Source organism: Nicotiana sylvestris, chromosome 9 (genome assembly GCF_000393655.2).
Source record: "Nicotiana sylvestris chromosome 9, ASM39365v2, whole genome shotgun sequence".
In the NCBI taxonomy this organism is placed as follows: Eukaryota; Viridiplantae; Streptophyta; class Magnoliopsida; order Solanales; family Solanaceae; genus Nicotiana; species Nicotiana sylvestris.
In genome coordinates, this window is record NC_091065.1 from 61126416 (window position 1) to 61131999 (window position 5584).

Consider the following 5584-nt stretch of genomic DNA (forward strand, 5'->3'; position numbering starts at 1 on the left):
ACGAGCCTCAGAGACCTGGTGGTTTGTTCCATAAGATCGAGATTCCTGAGTGGAAGTCGGAGCGCATCATTGTGGACTTCGTGGTTGGACTCCCATGGACTCAGCGTAAATTTGATGCAGTGTGAGTTATTGTTGATAGGCTAACCAATTCAGCGTATTTCATTCCTGTGGCAGTCTCCTATTATTCTGAGAGGTTAGCTAATATCTATATCCGGGAGATTGTTCGTCTTTATAGTGTGCCCGTGTCTATCATTTCGGATCGAGGTACACAGTTTACCTAACATTTCTGGAGAGCAGTTCAGCGAGAGTTGGGCACACGGGTCGAGTTGAGCACAACATTTCATCCCCAGACGGACGGGCAGTCCGAGCGCACTATTCAAATTTTGGAAGATATGCTCCGAGCTTATGTTATTTACTTTAGAGGCTCCTGGGATCATGTAATAACCCATAATTTTAACCAAGAACAAATTGGTCATTTAGCAAAAAAAAAAGGATAGAGGCCAAAGCCCATCAGATGTGTGGCGTGGGTTTAATAAGGGTTTGTAGAAAGACTTTTTGTCCAACAAATATAGTACAACTTGGAAAATTGGGGAAATATCTACAACTCTAATCCATAAGCAAGTGAGAACGAGAAATTTAACAGCAACGTGGAGTCAAAAACCCAAACTGCTGCTGGGACACGATGCTTGAAAAAGAGCAAGACGCATCAGTTCTTTTTCTTGAGTAAAAGTGCTATGTTTGGCATCAAAGAATTTCAACAAGAAACTACAAGAACTAGGAACGTAAGTCTTCTGGAAGAATTTTGGTTTCATATTGTTTAACTCTTCTATTGTAATACTAGAATTGAGTTTGGTATTTAACTATGGTGGGTAACAGTAACATGGATTTTCATGGTGAAATATACTAGTTCTTGAATAACCATAAACCTGGAATTTTAAAAAAAGAAAGAAAAGGAAATGCTATTAAGAGTTAGTTTTGATAGCATTATAGGTAGTCTAACAGATGATATTTTGAGTAACACTGAGACATGGGTAATCGGAATTGTGACTCGCTGTCACTTAAACTTACTGAATTTTGCGATTAGCAGACGGTAACATGAACTTATATTAATTTATAGATTTCTCACGAATTGAGCACTTGGATAAATAAGAAGTCATACAAATTGCTTGAGGTGTTTGGTATTGCGACACGAGTACGGTGAGTAGTAATCTTACCGCAATTTGTGTTTTCATAATTCGCATGATTTACACATGATTTTGATATGAATATGTTACTATTTATTTTAAGTTGCATGTGGGACAAGTCTTTTACTCGATATGATACCAAAATAGTTGTTTGAGATGATCACCGTTGTTTTAAATATTCTTGTTGTCACTGGATATGTTTTACCGTTACTTGAATTTACTGTTATCGAAAAGAAATTACATGATTTTATAAGAACCGAAATGCTCTATGTTGTTTTAAAATATTTTCCTATGAATATATACGGATACAGAGACAAGTATAAATGGGAGTAGACTTTGAAGGATCCCGTAGCTAACGGCGGGTTCGTTAGACTTGGTGCACCTTGTATTTACAGATTACCGATTATAGTTATAGCCTCGCTAGTGGGAAGGTAGAACTAGCATACAGTTACAGTTTTTCCCTCGAGTAGGGACCTACAGTTATATTTGACTCCTTTTATGAAGGGGTCCACATAGAGATATAGATTACATGATCCTTTCTTGGAAACCTCCGAAACATAAAGTTTGATATGACAGTGTTTATAGAGTTTATTACTGAATTATTAATTTATTCCTGCTCACATGAAAACAGACAAGATTGATTGTTGTTACCGAATCTGAAAAAGGGCATTTATTTCATGATATTTTTCTATACTATACAAGCATATTTTCTGACTTGTCCCCATTAAAAAACGGTTGTGGTTAAGTGTTATTACTCACTGAGCTAGCGACTCACTCCCCACTATTCTTTTTTTACAGAGACAACAGTTGACGTGAGTAAGGATTTCACTAATTAGAGTATACGAACTAATAGTTCCTGGTGAGCCCTGCACTTGTTCGCGTGGGCGAAGAGTTTATTTATTTGTTATCGTCTTTTCTTTTGAACTCTTAGAGTCGCTCCATAATCATTTTTATTAGTCTTATGGGATATTCATTCGATATATTGGGTTAGCTATTAGTATTGCATTGTTTTAGATTGAGTTTAGTATTATTATGTTGATAAGGTTTGTAATGTTGGTGAAAACTCTTTTTGGATAGTTGATTAAGATTATGACTGATTTAGGTGAATGTTGGTTAGTTGTTATTTGTTTATGAGACATGAAATATATTTTTTGGATAGTCCTAAAACAGGGGAAACTCTGTCCGATTTTCTATAAAATACCGATGAGGCTTACTTGGGGGCACTTGCTCCTAAGCGTCGGTCATGATTCTAAATTGGGTCGTGACAGATCAGTTTTTGCCTTTAGCAGAGTTTGCTTACAATAACAGTTACCAGTCGAGTATCCAGATGGCTCCTTCTGAGGCTTTATATGGTAGGCGGTGTCAGTCGCCGGTTGGATGGTTTGAGCCGGGAGAGGCTCGGGTTTTGGGTACAAATATAGTACAGGATACCTTGGACAAGGTCAAGGTTATTCAGGATAGGTTCTGTACAGCTCAGTCCAGGCAAAAGAGTTATGCCGACCATACGGTTTGTGATCTGACATTCATGGTTGGTGAGTGGGTATTGCTTCGAGTGTCGCCTATGAAAGGCATGATGAGATTTGGAAAGAAGGGAAAGCTTAGCCCTAGGTTCATATGTCTGTTTGAGATTCTTAATCGAGTGGGAAAGGTGGCTTACAGACTTGTGTTGCTGCCGAGTTTATCAGCCGTGCATCTAGTGTTTCATGTGTCCATGCTTCGGAAGTATCATAGCGATCCATCCCATGTGTTACATTTCAGCACTGTCCAGTTGCATAAGGACTTGTCATACAAGGAAAAGTCGGTAGCTATTCTAGACCTCCAGGTTCGTCAGTTGAGATCGAAAAGTTTTTCTTCTGCTCGTATTCAGTGGAGAGGTCAGCCTATTGAGGCATCGACGTGGGAGTCCGAATCGGACATGCAGAGTAAATATCCACATCTGTTCACCAGCTCAGGTAATTTTCTAATTCCGTTCGAGGACGAACGTTTGTTTTAGAGATGGAGAATGTGATGACCCAAAAATGTCATCTTTAATTTAAATATTTATTTATGTGTTTTATGAAAATGTCGAGAACTTACCTGATATGAGTTTAGTATCACCTGGGTAATTAATGTGAATGTCGCTCCTTTTATAGTAATATATTACTTATGAAACCAATGTTGGTATTGTTTTCATGTTGGGTTAAGTTGATTGGATTATGTATATGTTGTTAGGATTAGTTTCTGGGATTCTCTGACAGGTGGATAGGCCCAGTTACAAAGGAAACTCTGACAAAATTTGTGGAAATTTTGGGAGTTAGTAAAAAATTCGGGAAATTGAAATGTGCGAAAGAAGAGGTAAGTTATGTTATGCGCTTGGGGGCGGACTCTACTTCTCATCCAAGGACTATTAACATGATTTCTACCAATTTGATTTGATAGCGTATGAAACATACTATAAGTGATATGGGGTCTGAGGAAAGTCCTAAGACTAAGCCAAGTTGGAAAATTTCAAAATAGACTAAAATTTTAAGAGAATGCGCACAAGACCCTACTTTGGATGATATGCATATAAGGTGTTATATGATTCACAACCTATCAAATTAAAGATCTCTGAGTCTAGTTTTCAACGCTTCAAACTGTTTGTCATTTGGACATTGCTACACAAAGTTATGACCAAATTACCAGAAGCTGAAAAAATACGATTTTGCGGTCAAATGTGCGATCACAAAATAGCTATGTGATCGCAGAATGAAGTAGAACAACCCAGTTATGGGCACCGAGTTTTACGATGCATCTGCGGCCAACATACCCATTATGCGATGGATTCTGCGATCGCATACCTGATTTTGGAGGGTTAATTCCTCTATTTTCATAACCCGATCCCATTTTGATAAATAGGCTTTGGGGTTCATTTTGGAGTGATTTTCTGAGAATTCTAGAGAGAGGTGAGAGCAGTTTAGACAGAGAAGGAGGAACCCAACATTCAAATCATCCAATCTTGCATCAATCTTCAAGAATCAAAGAACCCAATCACTCGATCTTCATCAAAAAAAGGTAAGGTTCTATACCCTAGTCTTCAATTTTGTTTTTGGATGATTTTCGAGCAAGAATTCATGGGAAACTTGAGATAAGTCACTTGTGGTTATTGTTAGTCAATTATATGGGATTATCATCGAATATTCCAACTAGATTACTCATTTTTTGGTTGAAAATGGTAGAAATCTTCCAAGACTTTAATTAAAAATTTGAGGGTCGAGTTGATGTCAGAATTTAGCAAAATTGGTATGGCTGGACTCATGGTTGGACGGGGGTTCATATTTTGTGATTGTTGTCGAGTTCCGAGTCGTGGGCCCCATGGGTGATTTTTGAGTTAATTTCGGATTTATTTTATTTTTTATTTGAAAAATATAGTAATTTCATATGGAATCAATTCCTACGATTTGTATTGAGCATAATGAATTATTATGAATAGATTTGAAGCTTTCGGACACAAATTCGCGAGGTAAAGGTGTATTGGAATCTTGAACTGGTTGCAAAAAGTTAGGTAAGTGTTTGGTCTAACTTTAGCTAGGGATTAGGAGTTGTGTCTTATTTGCTACGTGTTAATTGTGGAGTACGACGTATAGGCATGGTGACGAGTATCTATACGTCGGTGTCAAACATGCCCGTGAGTCTTGTATTGTAATTGTTATGACTCCGTTGTGGTTTATTGCGCTTCACATGTTATTATCATTATTGTTCCCTTGCTGAGATGTTATTATCATTATTGTTCCCTTGCCGGGATGTTGTCTTGATATTATTGTTCCCTTGTCAGGATATTGTTGAAATATAACTGTTCCCTGGCCGGAATTCTTTTGTGATGGTTGCTGATTTGTAAATGGGAGCGGGTTGCACGCCTGCAACAAGATATATGAAATGGGAGTGGGTTGCACACCTGCAACAAGATATATGAAATGGGAGCGGGTTGCACACTTGCAACGAGATATATGAAATGGGATCGGGTTGCACACATGCAACGAGATATGTGAAATGGGAGTGGATTGCACGCTTGCAACGAGATATATGAAATGGGATTGGGTTGCACGCCTGCAACGAGATATGTGAAATGGGAGTGGGTTGCACGCCTGCAACGAGATATATGAAATGGGATCGAGTTGCAGGCCTGTAACAAGATATATGAAATGGGATCGGGTTGCACGCCAGCAACGAGATATATGAAATGGGATCAGGTTGCACGCCTGCAACGAGATACATGAAATGGGATCAGGTTGCACGCCTGCAACGAGATGTGAAATGAAAATGAACACTGCATTTGTTTTCCCTATCCGTATTAGTAATTGGATTTTGGTTTCTTTATATTCTCTTGATATTCTGTTGTATCGTTATTCCCCAAAGCATGTTTCCCCTGCCCAATTTTAATT

The 5584-nt window shown here is 38.3% G+C and overlaps 1 long non-coding RNA gene across 1 annotated transcript; it reads left to right on the forward strand.

Annotated features, from left to right (window-relative positions):
- The first annotated feature begins 558 nt into the window (after positions 1–558).
- Positions 559–2058, forward strand: LOC138877172 (uncharacterized). The gene is made up of 3 exons (XR_011402508.1): positions 559–782; positions 1118–1197; positions 1983–2058. It is a non-coding gene; the product is annotated as an uncharacterized lncRNA (long non-coding RNA).
- The last annotated feature ends 3526 nt before the right edge of the window (positions 2059–5584 follow it).